The sequence below is a fragment of the Barbus barbus genome (genome assembly GCF_936440315.1).
Source record: "Barbus barbus genome assembly, chromosome: 3".
Lineage (NCBI taxonomy): Eukaryota > Metazoa > Chordata > Actinopteri > Cypriniformes > Cyprinidae > Barbus > Barbus barbus.
Genome location: NC_136731.1, coordinates 42,428,008 through 42,451,491, shown reverse-complemented (window position 1 = coordinate 42,451,491; position 23,484 = coordinate 42,428,008). Strand labels below are relative to the sequence as shown.

The window sequence follows — 23,484 nt, the reverse complement described above, 5'->3', positions numbered from 1 at the left end:
AAAAAAATCAGCAAAAAGGGTCCAAACGTACAGAGCTCTACTCAAGTGTGACTAGGTTCATGAGCACGTCACGTGACTCCCCCTCAATGTTATGGTTCTTTTAAAAAAATGAATTACGTTTTAAGGTTAGTATGATGCTCCTGAAAATTATTTCATCTGCATTTTAATTAACAACTAATATTAATATATTAGTATTCTACATCTAATAATATTCTTAGTATATATTAATATTCTACATCATAAAAATCTAATCCCATGGAGAACATTCTAGTGACATGATACACAGCAAAATGACCAATACTCAATATATGGGCCTACATAGTGTTAAAATAACACTGAACACTGTGTTGCTGTTAATGGGACAATTAAGTGATTAGTTAAGTGCTGATTGAGCACTGAAAAAAAAAGAAAAAAGAAACAAGCAATGGGAAAGAAAGAGAGCCATGGCCAAACGTTTTGGCGGTGACATAAATTTAGTCTTTTGCAAGGTTTGATTCTTTCTCAAATGAGATTAAGAACTGTGGAGTTGACTGGCTATGGACCCAAAATGTCAATGTAATGATCGCCAAACCACTTCACTATCACTCTTGCCCAGTGTTCGGCAGTAACTAGTTACTAGTAATTTAGTTACTGTAATAATATAACTTTTTGCAGTAACTAGTAGTGTAACTAATTACTAATAAGATTTCAGTAAAAATATTATAGTTACCATCCATAAAACAGCTTAGTTACTTTTGATGCCTGAACCCCGCTGATTTAAAATCTAACAATCAAATAATTCCTAGATTTATTTTCATAATTTTCACGCCTCGCACATGCATGTGATGTCCCCGGTGCAGCTGGTAAACTTGGAATATAGAAAAGCTTACATTCAGCAGATAGAAATATTGCATTATATTAATTTTGTCAGGAAAAAAAATGATCTGAACACTGTTGTGTACATTGTGGCTTTACTTTACTCTGGAAATACATCCCACCCACATCCCTCTGATCAACATGTACATTATATTACTATAATTAAAAATCTTTTTGGAAAATTAAACAGTTTCTTACTAACTTATGTGATTTGATAAAATACATAACAAAAAATATTCGTATATATGGGTAACTTCAAGAATTACTTCAAGCTACACATGACAGTTAATGAGATTAATACAACATTTCTGCTTGAATGTCAGTATCGATCACTACTGAGTGTTTGTAATAACTTCTGACTGCAATCCAATGTGGATTTTGGTCAAATGATGAGGAAGAAATATGTTATTAGTAACATTCTAGAAGAATTTTATGTGGAAGATACACAGTTACAACTTCTGTGGGGCGTGAAGAAACAGTAATGCAACTAGTAGGAGTAACTAGTAATGAGTAATATATTACATTATTTGAGTAACTAGCCCAACACTGCTCTTGCCTCATGACATGGTTGTTCCATCATGCTGGGAAATGCATGGATCATCACCAAATTGCTCCTGTGTTGTTGGGAGAAGTTGCTCTTGCAGGATGTTTTGATACCATTCTGTATTCATGGCAGTGTTTTTGGGCAGGATTGTGACAGAGCTCATTCCCTTGGATGAAAAGCAACCCCACACGTGGATGATCTCAGGAAGTTTCACACTGTCTGCGTGACAGGTGTCATAGGAGCATTCACCTTTTTTTCTGTGGACAATTGATTTTCCAGATGTCCCAAATAGATGGAAGGCGCTAGCTGGCTTACCAGAAATAATTGCAGAGAAAATTAATTATCAAATAAAAATACAGCTTGCACTTTATATTCAAAGTGTAGTAAGTAGGAGTGGAGTAAGTAGGCTATGTGTGAGGAACAGACTGAAACTGAAATCATATATGATGGTGTTAGACTTCTGCATTTGTCCAGGAGACTCCAGTGATGTTCAGGGGTGTGTTTCTCAAAAGCATCGTCAGCTAGCTATGGTCGCACATTCCATTGAACTCTATTGGTAACTGCCACCATATTGTTTTTGGGAAACGAACTCCAGATGAAGATCAGCCACAGCTGGAGAGCTTCATCTCCTCCGGAACTTCAGCATCACTGAGCATCATGGTTTCTCATAAAGAGCTTGATTTGAAGTGAGCAGTTACTCGAGTACTGCGCTGCGTGTGGTGCATTGTGGGATATCAGGTTTGTGCTACAGCAGGGTCTCTGTTCTCTTCTCTCTGTCCTCATGAGAGCTGAGATGCGTTAGATCCTGCAACAGTTTCATTCTAGAGCTTCAGTGCAGCCAGACAAGTCACCTTTATTTATATAGCATTTTTTTACGATACAGATTGTGTCAAAGCAGATTTACAGTATTAAGTATGAAATAGTGTGTACTGTAATATTTTTATGGGAATAAACTGTTGTTCCATATTACAGGAGGTGCACTGTAGAATCACAGCTTTATGCATGCAAATCTAGCTGCCAGTTGTTTACCGTAAATTAACAGGACTTTTTTTACACTGTAATTCTTGTCATCTATCACCAGCCCACAGTATCCCCAAGTAAAGCTATTAATTTTGCACCAGTAGTAGTCTTCTCCATGCTTTCCACACATACTGTCAAATTGACAATATCTACCCTGGAAGTTCCTGTCTTCCTCAGGTGAACAATACATTTCCCGGCATTTTCCATCTTTATCAATACTCTTGCACTTGTACACGTAAAAGTCGTTCTTGCAGTCGTCTATACACCTTGTTCCGAGATGAGTAAAGAAAGTTTTTCCAGCACTCGATGAACAGAAGAGGAGGAGCAAAATGAGAGAGGTTTGTAGATGCTCCATTATTTCTGTGAAGAGGAGAATAAAGTAAAGAGTAAAAAGCAACATGCTGTAGTGTTTGGCCTGATCATCAATGTTGGGCAGTAATGTGTTACTAGTAACATTAATATTACTTTCCTCAGTAACAAGTAGGGTAACTATTTAGAAAGATACTAAGACTTCAGTAATCATATTACAACTACTATCCATAAAATTAGCTTGTTACAACAACAATTTTGTTGTCTCAACTCCTACTGATTTGAAATCCCATAATCCAGTCATCCATTGATTTATTTTCATAATCATCAGGACTCTTGCATGCATGTGACATTACCATTGCAGCAAGCTAGTTTGGAAGATATAAAAGGACATATTTGAGATGATCATTGGCAGGGTTGAGTACCGTAACCAGGTGTACAGGACCTAATCAGATCGCAGATGTCGGTGCCTCATTTCAGTGCCACTTAAATACCTGAACTGTTGATTGAAATATTTGCTCTCTGGTGCTTTGAAACAGACGTACAGTATAAAGGATAATCAGTACAGTATAAAGGATTGCTAGTTCAATTATAGTGCATTCATGTGGTGTCAGAATAATCAGAAAAATAATTTCCTGACTGAGACAATTCATGTGAACACAGTTGGAAAGCTCTGATAATACAAATCCATCATCTTTGAACTGACGTTGGTGTCCATGTTGTTTTCAGATTTCGACTTAAAAGCACAACTAAGCATCCAAGGAGTGCGTCAATGCAGCAATTACACTTGCTCTGATGGCCATAGGTAGCCTACTGTTAGCTAGCTACATGATTAAATTACATTTATTCATTTAGCTGACGCTTTTATCCAAAGCGACTTACAATTGCTATATATGTCAGAGGTCGCACGCCTCTGGAGCAACTAGGGGTTAAGTGTCTTGCTCAGGGACACATTGGTGTCTCACAGTGGATTCGAACCCGGGTCTCTCACACCAAAGGCATGTGTCTTATCCACTGCACCACCCCAATTAAAAGGCTTAAAGCTAATTTTCCTTTGTAATGACTTGCAATGGGACTTGCATTTCTAAACCTGTTGTCTGACAGAGAATATTATAATGTTTTTATTCACCATTCAAATGATTCCTTTTGTGATCCGATGTTGCTTCTTGGCACGGAATGAGGAAGAACATTTGTTGTGTTGCCTACTGTAAAAAAGGGTATGTCGATTAGCAATGGATTATAAATATACTTAATTATCATGAAAATATCATGATGGCTTGAATAACACAGATAAATTATACATTGTCACCAGTGCCAGACTGTAGGGTTGTGGAGTCCTTGTCAAAGTAATGTGTCCCTACCAATATCCAGCAACTACCAAACTGTCCCTACCAATAATTGTGATCAAACAATTAAATATATGTATATGTTTTTGTAGTTTCAGATGCTTCTGAAAGGTCATACAATTGACCTAAGAAGTTAAAGTAAATATGTTAGAAAACTGCGCGCTTTCAAGGACGTGCACTTAATACATGTGTGACCGGGGCAAGATTCACCTTATACTTGGTTAAGTTTCCCAGTAATTCACCTTTGTTGCTTTAACTAAGTTATGTGCGCTGTCCCCTTTAAGAGTTCGTGCATGCGCTAGAGTGAAGTGCACGTCAGACTGGAAGAGAGCAAAGTTAGAAGCAGGAGTTACACAGAGGAAGATATAGTTGATAAAACTGTTAAAGAGAGGAAATTTCCAGCTTTATTTCAACTTGTGAGTGTGGTGACTACAGTTGTGTGGTTTTATTGAGTGGATGGTTTAATTTGCCGTTCATACAAGCATTCTGTTCCTGCACGTGAGAGATCGCCCGTGGGGGAGGGGAATTCAGATCACGTTGATGGAGATTGAGCGTGAGTTAACCTAAGATATGTTGTAAGATTTGTTAAAATGTTAAATAACTCTGCTTATTTCATATATCAACTGAACATGCAGTAACTCTTGTCCTTTATACTGTGTTAGAGGGGAGAGAAACGATACGTAAGATCACACAAGTGCCAATTACCACGTGAGTTTTTTCTGTGTGCTTCAGAGGCTTAATAAGAGTGAGTTTTGTTCATTTTATTCTAAATGTTTCTGTATATTGCATGAAAAGGATTGCACCCTGTGTAAAGTGTGTACTGTTATCTTTAGTTTATTTACCGATTAATATGCTCAAAAGAAGATAAACGTGAACTGTGTATAAAGTAGGTGGTCCATTCATGTGGTGAAATGTGCTGATTACTCATATTCTGTGTTCTATTTGTTTTATTAGGCACAAACAGGCCACTGCCGTTGTTTTGTACACCCTTTATAAGTGTTGTAACTTGGTTTGCACTGGTTTAAGTTGAATGGGGCTTGTGAATTGGAGTTTTTTATTTGAGATTGCATGAAGAACACTTTTTCATATTATTGCTTACTATTTTACTTCTTGTACCCATTGTAGACAAGTGGGTGTTTGTCTTTGTTTCCGTTTCTGTTTTGTACAATTTTTCTCATCTAATTGGATTAGAATCTCCAAATCTTGTCCCCCAACAAAACATTAATGCTGAGTCCCTTTTTCAGGCTCAGTCAAGAATAAAAGAATCCTTTTGCTAGATGTCTTGGCTTTGTCTTTTCCCTTAACATATAATAAGGGCGTCAAGCCGGCCACATCTAATTTTGGTGTCAGAAGTGGGGTTCTGTTTTGTTCGGGGCTGATTTCTTTTTGTTACAATAGTGCAAAAGTAGAAGGGTGCAAACAACGGTAGTGGCGAAAGGCGACCGAGTGCTGGAAGGACCTGCAGTGCCATCCCGACAGAAGCGGCGGCAGGACAAAGGGTCAGCGCAATAGGACTGCAGTTTGTGAGGATTTCGAGGAGGACAGTGCTGGTTTAACTGACTGTTTGAGAACTGAGACCTTTGGTAATTGCAGCTCAAAGTCATGGATGCTGAGGACATTCAAGTTGCAGGTGCTGCAGCTCAGGAAATAGACATTGAGGGAAGTAACCCCGTCTCACAGCTTCAGTCCCAGATCTTGGAGTTGGGACGTAGACATGATGAAGTAATGTCAGCTGTGGCTAACATGACTAGTGCCCATACTAGATCCTATGTGTATATCCCCAGAGAGAGACAAATTGTACCTTTTAGTGGGGACCCAGGTAAAGACTGCCAAAATGTTGATGAGTTCATTGAGGAACTTGGGAGGGTTATAAGAGTGAGGGGGTTGAATGCTGAAGATCAGGTAGATTTTATTCTCTCCCACTTAAAGGGTTCAGCACTAGATGAAGTCAGGCTGTGTATGGGGAGAGAGGATAAGTCAGCTGAAGACCTGTTCTCATATTTGAGGGCAGCTTTCAGGGAAAAGCGTAGCACCTCCCAGATGTTGCACACATTTTATGCACGAAAACAATTAGACGGTGAGGATTTTCGTGATTTTTCACATGCATTGTCATTGATGTTAAATGCTACACTGCAACAAGCACCACATTGTGTTCCAGATGTGCAATTGGCATTGAGAGACCAGTTTATAGAAGGGGTGAGGGATTCAGCCCTCCGAAGGGAACTGCGCAAGGTGGTTAGAGAGCGACCCCATGCTACATTATTTGAAGTTCGGGAGGAGGCCCTGTTGTGGTGTTCAGAAGAGAGACCTCGTCCAGCTAACGTGGGCCGAAACCGAAACATAGTGAGTGTCGAGGAAAGTGTAGAGCACGCAAGGATGACCGCCACCGTACCAAACGACTTGACTGTAGCCCTACAAGATGTAATTAAGGTAATTACACAACAAGGGAAGGCAATCGGGGAACTTACCAATGCTGTCCGTGATCTCACAATTCAGAGGTCTGACCCAACTTGTGAGAAACATAGTAAGCCCAAGTTTAAGCCAAAGTATACCCGAGATGGTCAACCCATTTGTTTGAGATGTGAGGGCGTTGGGCACATAGCCAGGCAATGCACTGGGCAGCGCTTTCAAGAAAACCCTATGCCAGCTACGCCTGAGTCTCCGGTTCCGGGAAACTTCGCGCCTCCATTGCGAAGAGCCGAGCAATGAGAGGTGGCACCGATGGCTCAAAGACTGGCACACTGACAAAAGAGCGGTTTCTGGAACGTGCAGTGGGCAAGTGCCCAGAAGTGGAAATTCACGCTGGGGGCGTAGCAATTCGGTGCCTGTTAGACACTGGCAGTAACGTGAGTACTTTGACAGAGAGCTTCTTCAAAGAACATCTTCATGGGGAAGACAAAGACCTGCATTGTACGAGCAAGTGGTTAAAAATTACTGCTGCCAACGGTTTGCCTCTTCCCTACCTTGGGTATGTTGAACTTGATATCCAGGTAATGGGCTTGACTATACCTGGGTGTGGGTTCTTGGTGATACGTGACCAGAATGATAGGGAGACTGACTCAGCGCCCCCAGGCATACTTGGCATGAACATAGCACAGCGTTGTAAACAATTAATTCTAGCTGAGTTTGACCATGCTTTGGAGGGGACGTTGGATGCTGACTGGAGAGCCGTCCTTAACAGAGTCCAAGAGGCTGCCCCAGTAGGAGCGGACTCTATGGTCCGGGTAGCAGGCACCCGCAAGTTGTACATACCTGCAGCCTCCGTGGCTACAATTCAGGCCAGAACACACAACGAAGTAGCTGGAAACAGAGATTTAAGCTTGTTTGAGCCAGGTAAGGCATCATTGCCGGGTGGCTTGGTCCTGGTTCCTACCTTGGTTTTACCTGGTAGGCGGGTATTCCCAGTGCAGGTAGTAAACTTGTCTTCAGAAGGTGTGTGGCTGCCACCGAAGGTGAAACTAGGGGTTCTTGCCCAGGGTCATCATGTTGAGAGTAGCTCCTGCGAAGTTAGATTCCATCAAATCTCTGCAGATCATGAAGAGGTTAGGGTTAACCAGAGGTCAATGACAGGAGTTAGCGGTGACCTGCCGTGTCCCTTGGAGAAAGTACAGATCGGCGGTACCCCTGCACAACAGGCAGAGCTGAAGGAGCTTCTGAGGCAATACCTGGATGTGTTTGCTATTACTGATGAAGACCTTGGTTATACTGAACTTGTAAAGCATGAGATTCCCCTGAACGAGGACCTTCCTGTGTCACAGTCTTACCGACGTATACCCCCAAACCAATTCCAGGAAGTGAAGGACCATATATCTGGACTGCTCAAAAAGCGTGTCATCCATGAAAGCTCTAGTTCGTATGCATCTCCAGTGGTGTTAGTCCGGAAGAATGATGGGAGTCTTCGGCTATGCGTGGACTACCGGAAGCTGAACTGTAAAACTAGGCGTGATGCATTCCCGTTGCCACGAATAGATGAGAGTCTGGATGCTTTGAGTAAAGCCAAGATGTTCTCGTCTATTAATAATAATAATAATAATTTGTTACATTTATATAGCGCTTTTCTAGGCACTCAAAGCGCTTTACATAGAAGGGGGGGAATCTCCTCAACCACCACCAATGTGCAGCATCCACCTGGATGATGCGACGGCAGCCATATTGCGCCAGAACGCCCACCACACACCAGCTTACTGGTGGAGAGGAGACAGTGATGAAGCCAATCAGTAGATATGGGGATGGTTAGGAGGCCGTGATGGTCAGAGGCCAATGGGCAAATTTTGGCCAGGATGCCGAGGTCACACCTCTACTCTTTCCGAAAGACATCCTGGGATTTTTAATGACCACAGAGAGTCAGGACCTCGGTTTAACGTCTCATCCGAAGGACGGTGCTTTTTACAGTACAGTGTCCCCGTCACTATACTGGGGCGTTAGGACCCACACAGACCACAGGGTGAGCACCCCCTGCTGGCCTCACTAACACCTCTTCCAACAGCAACCTAGTTTTCCCAGGAGGTCTCCCATCCAGGTACTGACCAGGCTCAACCCTGCTTAGCTTCAGTGGGCAACCAGTCTTGGGCTGAAGGGTGATATGGCTGCTGGCTGCTGGCCATATTGACCTCGCGAGTGGCTATCACCAGGTAGCAGTTCACGAGAAGGACCGTCACAAAACAGCTTTCATTACACCATTTGGCCTGTATGAGTACCAGCGGATGCCGTTTGGCCTATGTAACGCACCAGCGACATTCCAACGTCTCATGCAGGCCATAATGAGTGACCTGGTCTTTCAAACGGTACTCATCTATTTGGACGATTTGCTGGTGTACTCAAGTACGTTTGAGGGACACTTAGTGAGGCTTGAGACCGTGTTACAGAGGTTGAGGGAGGCTGGACTTAAGGTTAAGGTGGAAAAGTGCCACTTCCTGCAGTCTGAGGTAAAATTCTTAGGGCACGTGGTATCTGCTCAAGGGGTGTCTACAGACCCAGATAAAGTGAGTGCAGTAAGACAGTGGCCAGTCCCTAACACTCTGAAGGAGCTGCGGTCCTTTTTAGGATTCTGCAGCTATTATCGAAGATTCATTGAGGGCTTCTCCAAGGTGGCTGGTCCGCTTCATGATGTCGTAAACACTTGTGTTCACCAGGGGAGTGTTGCGCAAGCCAACAAGTTGTTTAAGGTCTCCTGGACAACGGAGTGCCAGCAAGCCTTTGAGCACCTCAAGGAGAAGCTTACCTGTGCTCCGACACTTGGCTACGCTGACTTCACCCTACCTTTTGTGCTGGAGACTGACGCCAGTAACCTGGGATTGGGCGCTGTGTTGTACCAGCAACAAGGGGGAAGTAAGACTGTGATAGCCTATGCAAGCCGGCGGTTGAGGGGCGCAGAGCGAAATGACAGGAACTACAGTAGTATGAAGCTGGAGCTCCTGGCACTCAAATGGGCTGCGGTGGAGAAGTTCAGGAGTTACCTGCTAGGATCCAAGTTTACTGTCCTAACGGATAACAATCCCCTCTGCCACCTCAATACGGCTAAACTGGGCGCCATTGAACAGAGGTGGGCTGCACAGCTTGCAATATTCGATTTCGAAGTGCTGTACCGCCCTGGGCGGTGTAACACCGCAGCTGACGCACTCTCTAGAAGACCAGGACTGGAGGGGATGGAGGTGGTAACTGAGGATTCGGAGTATGATGGCTGTGTGGCTATTTGCAGCGGGCTTCGTACAGGGACTGCAGTGGGAGTTGACCTGGCAGGGCTAGTGGCGAGTCCTAGAGAGGGAGAAATTGGACAGTTACAGGCAGCCATAGAGAATGAAGAGACAGGAGAGGAACACCTGGAGAATACCCCAACATTACCTGGATACACAAAGGATGAGCTTCGTCAGTTTCAGAAGGCAGATCCGACCATCAGTGTGTTCAAGAGGTTCTGGAACAAGAAGAGGAAACCCACAAATTGTGAGAGAAAGTACTTGTCTAGACCGGTGCTGTTGTTGTTGAAGCAGTGGGGCAGGATTCAAGAGAAAGAAGGGCTGATGTACAGAACCATTGATGATGTGTTCAATGGGGAATGCCTACAGTTGCTGCTCCCAGCATGTCTAGTCGAAATGGTGTTGCAAAGTGTCCATGACCAGATGGGGCATCAGGGCGTAGAGAGGACACTGGGCCTGCTCAAGCAGCGTTGTTATTGGGTTGGGATGTATGACGCTGTGGATAAGTGGGTGAAGAAGTGTCAGCGCTGCGTGCTAGCCAAAATGCCACAGCCCAAGATTCAGGCACCTTGGACCCCATTCTTGGCTTCTCATCCACTAGAAGTGGTCGCTATGGATTTCACCACACTGGAGCCAGCGTCGGATGGGCAGGAGAACGTCCTGGTCATGACCGATGTATTCACTAAGTTCAGCCAGGCGTTCCCGACTCGCAATCAGAAGGCAGACACTACTGCTAAGATCCTTCTGAAGGAATGGTTCCTCAAGTACGGTGTGCCTCAGCGTCTTCATTCAGACCAGGGGAGGAACTTTGAGAGTGCCGTTATTTCAGAGCTCTGTAAACTGTATGGGGTAAGAAAGTCCCGCACTACGCCACATCATCCCCAGGGAAATGCACAGTGCGAGAGATTTAACAGAACTCTGCATGACCTCTTGCGTTCCTTGCCACCTGAAAAGAAACGGAAATGGCCAGAGTACTTACCTGAGCTGGTGTACGCCTATAATGTGACACCTCATTCCTCCACCGGTTACTCCCCTTACTATATGCTGTTTGGGATGCAGCCACATTTACCAGTCGATGCATTGTTGGGCCAGGAGCCAGTGCCCGAGAAGGAGCCCGCCTGGTTGTCTGTCCATAAGGAGCGGCTTCGGGATGCTCATGCCCAGGCACGTGAGTACGCTGAAAGGAAGGCAGCAGACCGAGTTGCCAAGCGTGAGAGTAGGGTATATTGTCCAGAGGTGGCAGTTGGTCAGCAGGTGTACTTACGTTATCGTCCTCCAGGACGGAACAAGATACAGGATGCCTGGGCACCCACAGCCTATAAGGTGGTGGAGGTGCACGGTACAACCTACACTGTGGAGCCAGTAGGAGACGGTCCTGCAAAAAGAGTACATAGATCAGACATTAGGCCCTGTCCGAGACCAGTCCCAATGCCACGGAGAAAAGTGAGACCTGTAGAAGAAGCACCTACCTCAGTATTGGTGGATGAGATGCCTTCTTTAGATGCGGAATGTGTGCTTGTGGAAGAAACCAGATGGCCTGAGGAGGACCCAGAGGATCCAGTGCTTGAGGAGTCACAACAGCCAGATGAGGAACCAGACAGTTGTGCTGAGGGGGGATTTGAAGAAGCACAGGAAAAATATGATGATGCACAAGTGAATAATGAGGCGAGTGTTGTTGGAGAGCCCTCTCTGCCTGATACGGAGAGAACTGATTCACTTTCAGACGTGGTGTTGACCAGACCAGTCCCTGTTCCCCGAAAGCCTAGGGCAGAGAGTATTCACGTGGACGCGCCCCTTCCTACACCACGCAGAACTCAGCGTTCAACTGCTGGTGCTCACAGTAACCCAAACAGACTGCCTAAATCCGCTTGTAATGCTGTGTCTTTCAGTCCCGATGTCCTTTCCCAAGTGTTAGCGGGCATGGTCTTGTATACGTCCAGTAAGCTACAAGGAGTAGTGAATGATTAAAGGGTGTTTGCAGTCATCGAGGACGTTGACTGTAGGCAGGGGAGAGTGTGACCGGGGCAAGATTCACCTTATACTTGGTTAAGTTTCCCAGTAATTCACCTTTGTTGCTTTAACTAAGTTATGTGCGCTGTCCCCTTTAAGAGTTCGTGCATGCGCTAGAGTGAAGTGCACGTCAGACTGGAAGAGAGCAAAGTTAGAAGCAGGAGTTACACAGAGGAAGATATAGTTGATAAAACTGTTAAAGAGAGGAAATTTCCAGCTTTATTTCAACTTGTGAGTGTGGTGACTACAGTTGTGTGGTTTTATTGAGTGGATGGTTTAATTTGCCGTTCATACAAGCATTCTGTTCCTGCACGTGAGAGATCGCCCGTGGGGGAGGGGAATTCAGATCACGTTGATGGAGATTGAGCGTGAGTTAACCTAAGATATGTTGTAAGATTTGTTAAAATGTTAAATAACTCTGCTTATTTCATATATCAACTGAACATGCAGTAACTCTTGTCCTTTATACTGTGTTAGAGGGGAGAGAAACGATACGTAAGATCACACAAGTGCCAATTACCACGTGAGTTTTTTCTGTGTGCTTCAGAGGCTTAATAAGAGTGAGTTTTGTTCATTTTATTCTAAAGTGTTTCTGTATATTGCATGAAAAGGATTGCACCCTGTGTAAAGTGTGTACTGTTATCTTTAGTTTATTTACCGATTAATATGCTCAAAAGAAGATAAACGTGAACTGTGTATAAAGTAGGTGGTCTATTCATGTGGTGAAATGTGCTGATTACTCATATTCTGTGTTCTATTTGTTTTATTAGGCACAAACAGGCCACTGACGTTGTTTTGTACACCCTTTATAAGTGTTGTAACTTGGTTTGCACTGGTTTAAGTTGAATGGGGCTTGTGAATTGGAGTTTTTTATTTGAGATTGCATGAAGAACACTTTTTCATATTATTGCTTACTATTTTACTTCTTGTACCCATTGTAGACAAGTGGGTGTTTGTCTTTGTTTCCGTTTCTGTTTTGTACAATTTTTCTCATCTAATTGGATTAGAATCTCCAAATCTTGTCCCCCAACAAAACATTAATGCTGAGTCCCTTTTTCAGGCTCAGTCAAGAATAAAAGAATCCTTTTGCTAGATGTCTTGGCTTTGTCTTTTCCCTTAACATATAATAAGGGCGTCAAGCCGGCCACACATGCATGGGAGGAATGTAGTCTTTACATGTAGAATGTAGTTTAGAACAACTCACAGGTATTGCACGCAATTCAAGAGAGCAGTCTCAAACAGTAAATATAAAAGTTCACTTCAGGAATTAACAAAATATTTTATAGTAAACTATGTAAGTGGCACTCTGTAGCAGGATTTGGAACATGCGTCCTGAGTCGCCGCGGACTTCTTTAACTTTAAATTAATGTTGTTCAACTGAATGTACAAATCAAACTGGTAGCTGAAATATCCATAATAAAAAACAACACTGAAATAAGACCGTGCAGTTAATCTGTCAATCAAATGTGCATGAAACTTCCGTTACTACAGCATCAGCAGAGTTCTCTATCAGAATCATCCTGGGTCGATTAATATTAAGTGAAGTGAAGTGACATTCAGCCAAGTATGGTGACCCATACTCGGAATTCGTGCTCTGCATTTAACCCATCCAACGTGCACACACACAGCAGTGAACACACACACACCGTGAACACCGTGAACGGGGAAAGCCGATTTGTCACCAGAAGAGACGGACTACAGCTGCGTAAGTGTTTTTGAATAACTTGGTTGCAGTTCTGTTGTTTAAATAATTTACTTGCTACTAGGAAGGAATAGTTCGTTTCCTACCTATTTCTACTCTGCATTTTCATTGTTTTATCTGTTAATTGCACTTACTGGAAATTAGAATAATTTGCGCCTCAGATGAGAACGAGCCTTTGTGATTGTGCAAAGTGTTAGTTTCGTCTTGAGCTATTTAGCAGTCCTTTAACCTCATTGGCTGGGCTGATCAGAAGCCGGCAACAGCTGTTTTCACTCTAGTTTCTTAGACTGTATTTAGTTGATGTCAGAGCGCTGACGCGGAAGCGTTCAGCCTCCTCGTGTGAAGACCAACGAGTGTAAAGACAGACGACTTTTTCCTGCGCGACTTTGACCGAGCAACGACACCGAGCACACACTTAAGTATCCTTTATATCTTCCCTCACGCTTTCCTATCCTCTATCATGTGTTTCCAAACCATTCCGGTTCTCTCTCTACCTCGCTCTAAAAATACATGCAGAAGGTCACGTAACCCTGCTAACCTGCGCACTATCTCTACATCTTCCACTGCACCTCTTTCTTTCTCTGTAGGTCTTTGGAATTGCCAGTCAGCTGTCAACAAAGCCGACTTCATTTCTGCATTTTCCTTACATTCCACACTCAGCATCCTGGGCTTGACTGAGACCTGGATCCGTCCAGAAGACACGGCAACCCCAGCTGCTCTCTCTCACAATTTCTCTTTCTCTCACACCCCTAGGCAAGTTGGCCGGGGTGGGGGCACTGGCTTGCTCATTTCTAACAATTGGAAATACTCTACCCACTCACCCCTAGGCAATCTCAACTCATTTGAATCGCATGCTGTTACTGTGACAGCTCCTATAAGACTCCAGATTGTGGTAATCTATCGTCCGCCGGGCCAAATACCACCAACCTTCCTAGACGAGCTGGACGGACTGCTGTCGTCTTTCATGGAGGATGGCACTCCACTCTTAGTCTTCGGCGATTTCAACATTCACCTAGACAGGCCTTATGCTAAAGACTTCCAGTCACTCCTAGCTTCATTTGATCTCAAACGCCTCACCACTACTAGCACACACAAATCTGGTAACCAACTCGACTTAATTTATACACGCAGTTGTTCTACAGATAACATTCTGGTACAACCACTCCATATCTCTGACCATTTCTTCATTACATTTAATTTACATTTTGCTACTCAGGTGCCACCATCTCCCTTACCGGTTACTTTCAGACGCAACCTACGCTCCCTTTCCCCCTTCCTTCTTTCCTCTGTAGTATCCTCCTCTCTTCCCTCGCCTACCCATTTCTCTTCTCTGGATGTAAATGCAGCCACTGACACTTTATGCTCTACCTTAACCTCTTGTCTACACGACATCTGTCCTCTCTCCTCTAGGCCAGCACGGGCTGCTCCTTCTAATCCCTGGTTATCCGATGTTCTTCGAGAGAATCGGACCAAACTCAGAGCGGCAGAGAGAAAATGGCGCAAATCAAACGATCCGTCGGACCTGAGTAGGTATCAGTCTTTGCTTTCATCTTTCTCTACTGAAGTCCACACTGCCAAATCCTCACATTTCCACAACAAGATCACCAGCGCTCCAGACATGCGTAATCTCTTCAGAACATTTAATTCTCTCCTCTGTCCCCCTCCTCCACCTCCCACCACTTTGATAACCGCTGATGACTTTGCCTATTTTTTCACAGACAAAACTAGAACAATCAGCAACCAGTTCTCAACTCCGCAGGACCTCCGATCAACCACATCCACCACTCTAGCTCCCATCCTCTCCTTCTGTCCCCTCACCGAGGCAGAAGTATCCAAACTTCTCCTCTCCAGCCATCCTACAACATGTCCTCTCGACCCGATCCCCTCACATCTTCTCCAAACAATCTCTCCCACACTCTTACCGGCACTCACACACATTATCAACACATCTCTCCTCACAGGCATCTTCCCCACAGCATTCAAGCAGGCTCGGGTAACCCCACTGATCAAAAAAACTACATTAAATGCTTCTCTTTTAGATAACTACAGACCTGTCTCTCTCCTTCCATTCATAGGGAAAACACTCGAACGAGCTGTCTTCAACCAGCTCTCGCGGTTTCTTTCACAGTACAACAAGCTGGATGCTAAACAGTCAGGTTTCAGGAGTGGCCATTCAACAGAGACTGCGCTACTCTCAGTCACTGAAGCCCTGCGAACTGCAAAGGCTGATTCCAAATCGTCAGTCCTCATTCTGCTGGATCTCTCTGCTGCTTTTGACACTGTCAATCATCAGATTCTCCTGTCTGCACTCTCATCACTGGGCATCACTGGAATTCCACTTCGCTGGTTTGAATCCTATCTCACCGGTAGATCCTTCAGGGTGACCTGGGGAGGGGAGGTATCCAAACCACATCAACTGGTCACTGGAGTTCCTCAGGGATCGGTTCTTGCACCCCTCCTCTTCTCCACATACACTACATCGCTGGGTCCCATCATACATGCACATGGCTTCTCCTATCACTGCTACGCCGATGACACACAGCTCTATCTCTCCTTTCAACCAGATGACCCAACGGTAGCTGCACGGATCTCAGGCTGCCTGGCGGACATCTCGGCATGGATGAAAGAACATCACCTACAGCTCAACCTGGCAAAGACGGAACTTCTGGTCTTCCCTGCCACTCCGACTCTACGGCATGACTTCACGATTCAGTTCGGCTCATCAATGATTACCCCATCAACTTCGGTCAGAAATCTTGGTGTAATCTTTGATGACCAGCTGACCTTCAAAGAGCACATTGCAAAGACTGCTCGTTCCTGCAGGTTTGCTCTACACAACATCAGAAAGATCAGGCCCTTTCTAACAGAGCATGCTGCGCAACTTCTTGTCCAGGCCCTTGTTGTTTCTAGACTGGACTACTGCAATGCTCTTCTGGCTGGTCTGCCATCAAACGCAGTCAAACCTCTACAAATGATTCAGAATGCAGCGGCACGACTGATCTTCAACGAGCCCAAAAGAGCGCATGTTACACCTCTCTTCATCTCCTTGCACTGGCTACCAGTGGCAGCTCGCATCCAGTTCAAGTCACTGATGCTTGCGTACAGATCTACCACAGGCTCTGCACCCTCCTACTTCCACTCACTATTACGAACCTACATCCCCTCCAGAAGTTTGAGATCTGCTAGTGAGCGACGCCTTGTGGTACCATCACAGAGAGGCTCAAAATCACTCTCCAGAACATTCTCGTTCACCATTCCTGGCTGGTGGAATAATCTTCCCACCCCTATCCGGAACGCTGGATCCCTGGCAACCTTCAAGCAACAACTGAAAACTCATCTCTTTCGGCAGTACTTGACTTCATCCTAAACTCAAAAAAAAAAAAAACTTTCCCTCTATCTTTCTCTCCACCTACTAGCTTGTACTTATTTGAACAATGACTGAGACTTGGTGTTACGAACACTTCCTCTGTCTGACTGCCTCTTCAAGATGAATCGCTTTTTGTATTCCCCAATTGTAAGTCGCTTTGGATAAAAGCGTCTGCCAAATGACTAAATGTAAATGTAAATGTAAACATACACCCTGAGCAGTGGGCAGCCATTTTATGCTGCGGCGCCCGGGGAGCAGTTGTGGGCTCGGTGCCTTGCTCAAGGGCACCTCAGTCGTGGTATTGAGGGTGGAGAGAGCGCTGGACATTCACTCCCCCCACCTACAATTCCTGCCGGCCGGAGACTCGAACCCGCAACCTTCGGATTACAAGTCCGACTCTCTAACCATTAGGCCACAACTTCCCTGTAAAATGTAGTGATGCGTGATAAAGACCCCCCCAGCGCTCTGAAGCTGATGTTGTTGGTTCACAAAATCTAAATTGTGTAATTGTCTGTTAAACATATTAACCCATTTGTGCCTAAAATGTTTCTGAATGGTTTCATGCATATAGTTGTGTTAAAAGTGTCTTATGTGAACATGTTCTGCATTTATTTTCCCCAGGTTTTTTATTTTGTTTTATTTTGAATAGGAGGAGAACATTTGGAATCTAACTCAAAATAACTGCTTTCAAAAGACCACTCTTTATTCATAAACAATTCATAAACAAATATATTATGTATAAAAGTCAAAGAACATTCGATGCAAACCCAAAAAAGCTGCATCTAGCTAGTTATTCTGTTCTGAACATCAAACATCAAATCCTTTGTTTTTACATCAAATGTATTCTGACTTGTTGGTTGAATAAAAATATTTGGATTTTATATTTAAAAGTTACCTCAAGTTAGCATCAGGTAGCTAGTTAGCTAGCCAGTTAGCGTCAGCTAACAAAATGTTTCAAATAGGCTATTATAATGGTATAATTCATAATTATTGATAATATTCTTTTTAATTTTACGCTGAGAACTGCCTGTTCACTGATTTTGCTGTAGGCTAAATGTTTATAGCAAATTGCTTTGTCAGACTGGGCCCCAGTGGGCCTCACTGGGGGCAAACGTCCCCTTGGTACAAATTTAATTTTTGTTAAAATTGTAATAACATGAAAACTCTGGACATTTTTCATACTCTGTTTATATGTCATTGTCACTAAAACTATGATAACTTTTCTGAACACATTTAACTTTTGTTTCACAGAAAGAAATTACACAGTCCTTAAGGGGGGCTGTTTCCCCCCTCTCTACCCTACCTATAATGCTAACTATATAGGCACTAACAGTAAACTTAATCATGTTAACCACATGCTAACAACATGTTAATTGTGTTAGCATTATGCTAACAACATGCTAACACAACTAAAATTGTTAAAACAAAGTTAGCATGATTAGCACGTTGCTAGCATGATGTTAACATGTTTTAAACAAGCTGTTAATGTGATTTGCATGATGCTAACAACATACTAACACGATTAACATGTTGTTAGCATGATGATAGCATGTTGCTAGCATGATGCTAACATGTTTTAACAAGAAGGTAACATGAGTAGCATGATGCTGGCTACAGTATACCCCATTCCCCCATGATCTATGTTATATGTACTTACAAGTCATTTGCCCACCTGCAACTATAGTTGCCGCTTGGACTTTTGACTAAGTATACAAAAAACTATAGATTTCTTGTAAGATTTGTTTTGTTTGGATGATACCAGCGACCTTCATGATTATGTAGATATATATTTATATATCAACAAAAAATATTTATTAGTAACATGAAAATTATCTTTTTTTGGGAGGGTTTGCCTTCGCAGTGCTTCCCTGAAATAAGGGTAGGAAGTTGACAGCCTCATCTGACAGGAAGGATGTGAATACCTTTTTTTTTTTGGTTCTTTGCTTGCATGTCATTTAGACATAAATCATGGATAACATGTAGAAATATACTTAGAAAAATACTTACAAAAGGCCCCTGGTGCGTTATTCATAGATACATAGTCAGAGGGTGTGTTCGGCTTGAAGCGGCGCTGCGTAGATCGATCTGTGTATGACATCAAAAATCAAAAAGCATGCAGAGCTGTCTGCTATCTATAGCTTTCACGGTACTTTGATGCCATGCACCGATCGATCTGCTTCAAGCTGTATCCGAAATCACCCCATTCACTATTAATTACACTTAACTAAGAATAATGGTCAAATTTATAACTGCTAATATTCTAAAATAAGATCTTCTTTATGATGTATGCAGCCTACAAATGTGACCTCCGGAGGATGGAGCCTTCGGTTTGAGAAACCGCCTACATCAGGGCTGCGTTCAGCCACGAAAAAACGGTTCAAAACGTTTCTTAAATGAAACGGTGGTGCATTGAACACCCTGTTCTGATGATGCAAGAGTTGCAACTATGGCAGCTGAGAAGGCCATTCTTTGTGTTCTTTTTGAAGAATTTTCAGAGCCTGATGAAATCGGTGTAAATACATTTAAAGGCCCATTCACACCAAGCATGATAACGATAAAGATAACGATAAAGATATAGTTCTAAAAATTGTTCTCAGTATTAAAGAATAGCAGCGTCCACACCACAACTATAACGATAAAGGCACACAGAAACGATATCGTTGGAATCACTTCCAGAATGATTTTTTGTCCAGCTGATGAACGATAAAAACACTGACAGCCAATCAGAATCCATCCTGCTATAATGAGACTCAAGCAGACTCAAGTGCGCTTAGAATAAACAGACGATATTGTTCGCTGGTGTGGACACTAATATCTGTTATAGTATATGATGTTGTAGAGACAAGTGCACGATCCAGGAGTTTAACAGAAAGGCTTCTTCTTTATTAAATAGCATCAACACGTAAATACATTGAAGTAACTCAAGAGCTGACAACCACAGGGTAGAACTCAGGACTATTTAAAGAAACCGGGAACAAACGAGCAAACAAGATAATTAACTGAAGACAGGTGACAGGACTAGACGATGATTACTAATTAACTAAACCAGAACAGGAACTACCAAATAAGGTCAAAACAGAACTGAAAGAAAACTAAACCGTGACAATATCGTTATCTTTATAGTTATCTTTATCATTATCGTTCTTGGTGTGAATGGGGCTACATTTGCCTCGTATTCCAGGATGAAAAGACAAACATTTCAGGTGAAGGATAATCCACTTCTTACCTCCGAGACTGTGTTATGATCTATATGACCTTATTATTTATTGTGAGTATTAGGCTTATCATTATTGCTGATCACTGTTGTTATGGTATGATATTGTAATATTTACCATTATATAATCAGATTAGCATAGCCAAGTTTATGAAAGTGTCACTCCACAATACAATAGCAAAATATATACGTATAGTATTTGTATGTTACATTAATCAGTGTCTAGCACACCTTCCTAAGTAAAGGATATGGACCACAAGACTTTGAAATTACTATATGATATTTAGACAGACTTTGTAAAGACGTTCCATGCCTTTAATGTCAATAAACATGTGCAAACAATATACTTGCTCTTGTGAATTTATTTTGATGTTAATTAGCCTACATTTACTTACAAATTCATCATCATCATGTTGATATGCTATGTTACTATAAAACTCTTACGACAAACATGTCTTCAATTGTTATCGTCAATAATATCTTCAATTGTTGCGTATACCGAGCTGCAGTGGACACATTTGTGAATGACTTAACTTGGACCCATTGTGCGATCTGTCTCTTTAATAACGCGTGGTTTATATACATGTTGCTGCTGATTGGACTGACATTTTTGACACACCCACCAAACAAGAGAAAATGTATCTCAAACCCCATTGCACACCGTTTCCAGGAAACATGTCGTTCAACTCGGAAACCGTAGCAAAACGTTGGGCACTGGTGTGAGCTTGAACGTGCCCCAGTTGTACACTCGTTTTTGCACCGCATTGTGGGATTGAATGAGTGCACTCGATAATATCCACTATGGTTTCCGAAACCAAAAAGTGCCCTATTTAAGGGTACATGGGGCGATTTCGGATACAGCCCTAGAAATTCAATTGACAAGATTGGCTAGATGGGACACAGTTGCAGCTATCGGGCATACGCACATCAATATTGCATAGGCAAATTTTTGTAATGAACAACAATAAATATTGTATTTGTATTATTGTAAGGGGAAGGTTTAAGGTTGGGGTAGGAGTAGACACTAATAAAACACAAACTAATAGGTAGCAAATTTAATTTATTGTTACTTTTCGGCCACAGCTGTATCCCTTCTAGCCACAACTGGGGCCCTAGGTGATTGCCTGTACTGCCTGTTGGATGGGCCGGCACTGATTGTCGCAGTCGAGTGTTTATTGTCTTTATGTTTCATCATTCAAAATGCTTATCTTCTTTTTACTCACTTACAGTAAGAAAATTATCGATGGCATCATAAAAAACCCAAACGATACCCAACCCTAATAATCGGTGATCACCACGAGATGCATGTCCGTTAGAAACGTGTCCCAGTGGACCCTTAACTTGCTCTGATGCCATGCTGGCCTGTCTCTGATGTCCAAAAATTCTCACAAGAGTGAGGCAGCCGTGAGTGATGAGCAGCTCAGTATTATATATGCATGTCTTATTTTAAAACTGTATCAATTTCTCTTTCTTTAAGCTGCGTTTTGGGGAAAGCTCTGCTGTGGCAAATCCTTGTAATTTCTCCAGTGTTTCTCCTCATGTTTTTTGTAAGTTTAAAGTGCAAACAGTATTGTGCCATCAATGTTGTTTATGGTCTTTTGCAGGTCGGGGTCAAGGTTCAGTATCCTGTGAGTTTTATTTGCAAAAACTCCAGCTGCCAAAGTTTGTTTTCTGCTGTTTTCTGAGTCAATCTACTAAATATGAGAACTGAGAAGCTAAAAACATTTCCTTCTGTCTAAAAAAGATGTCACTCTTTTATTTAACAAATCTGATCATTATTCAAGCTTAAAACATGTACTCAGCGGCAAAACATATCATAATAATTTACATTCAGGCTCATAAATTCACATTGACCAGCATATCAAAGGAAGTTCATAGCTCAGTAATTTGAATAAAAATATATTTTTTAAATATTAACAACACCAATTTTAATGTGTTCCAACATGCAGGCCATTGTTTAATTATTTTAGCATTTTTCTCGATTCCTATTTCTGGCACAGACCTGTAAACAGTCATTTATGTACAGTATGTAAGGCGTTTTATTTATATTTGCATAAACATGGTTTACCAGGTGCAAAAAGTAAAATGATCAATTGAAACAATTGAGACTCGAACTCTAAAAGAGATTTTTGTCCAAACTCTTACATTTTCTCGAATTTAAACTGAGGGTCTACATCAAATTGTCAATTATTAATTTTCTAAAAATGAGATTCACCATCTTATGTTGTTATCTAAATAAAGTCTGTATGTCTACACATGTGTGAAGCGTGAGAATTATACTCACCGTGAAAAGTTTGACCTTATCTGTGATTCTCTTTTGGATGTAATGTGCGTTTTGTGTTGTGTTTGTCTTTTATAGGACTTTGTACTGAATGACTGCAGACATTAACTATTGCAGCTATTTCAGGATATCAGTTAATTACTGAAGAGCTATTAAACCATTTGTTTGACACAATATGCCAAGTTTTTTTTTGATGAAATGTAGCCTACATTAATGGGCCATAAGTATCCACTATCCATGGTTCGTCCATGTCTTTCTTTGAGGGTGACAGCGTCATCAGAGATGAAGGGAGGGAGGCTGCCCCCTAGGATAGTGCTAAGTCTGTTTCCCCTCCCTTAATAGAATGGGCACTAAAGTAGGGTTACTAACTCCCCTTTACAAGAAAACAGTGTTTAGGGTTTTAAGTAACTCTTATAACTTTCCATTAGGCAGCCTCTCTTTGAGGTTCCCTGTTGATGTGGCAGCTTCATCAGAGTTGGTAGCTGTCTGAAGACAGTTCCTTAGATAAGCTGCCTTTTAGCCTTAAGTTATATTTGAATAAGATGTCTCTCCCAAAATGGAATGTGCACTAAAGTAGGGTTCTTTAAAGGTGGCCCACCAGCAACTTTCTTGTTCGAGGTGGCAGCCTCATCAACTGTTTGAGGACAGTTCCCCTTAATATGCGGCCCTAGGCTACGTGTTGCTGGTTTCAGAGCAAAATGTGACAAATCTGTGACATTTCATTCACTGGTGTGCTTCACTCGGCACTGGAAGCATGCAACCCACCAAAATAAAAGTTAGCTGATTTAAGGACTGAAAATGATGAAAATTTGTAAAATAATAATAATAAAAAGTAAAAAAAACTACAGGGTGTCTGTAATTATATGAGCATCAGAATAAAAGCAGCTGTTGATTGTGTCTCATCAGCTCCTGTGATTCTGGATCCAAACACTGCAAATCCATTTCTTGTCCTGTCTGAGGATCTGACCAGTGTGAGACACAGCTGGAATAAACAATCACTTCCTGACAATCCAGAGAGATTTGATGATCATTCCTGTGTTCTGGAATCATTGGGTTTTCATTGCTGGGATGTGAAGGTTAAAGAGAGTCAGTCAGAGTGTTGGAGTAACTACAGCATCAAAACCAAGGAAGGGATGTGATTTC

The 23,484-nt window shown here is 42.5% G+C and overlaps 1 long non-coding RNA gene across 1 annotated transcript; it reads right to left on the bottom strand.

Annotated features, from left to right (window-relative positions):
- Window positions 1-2,232: 2,232 nt before the first annotated feature.
- On the bottom strand, window positions 2,233-22,407 carry LOC306855508. The gene is made up of 3 exons (XR_013782943.1): window positions 22,345-22,407; window positions 3,858-3,933; window positions 2,233-2,779 (listed from the first exon to the last, which is right to left on the bottom strand). It is a non-coding gene; the product is annotated as an uncharacterized lncRNA (long non-coding RNA).
- Window positions 22,408-23,484: the final 1,077 nt, after the last annotated feature.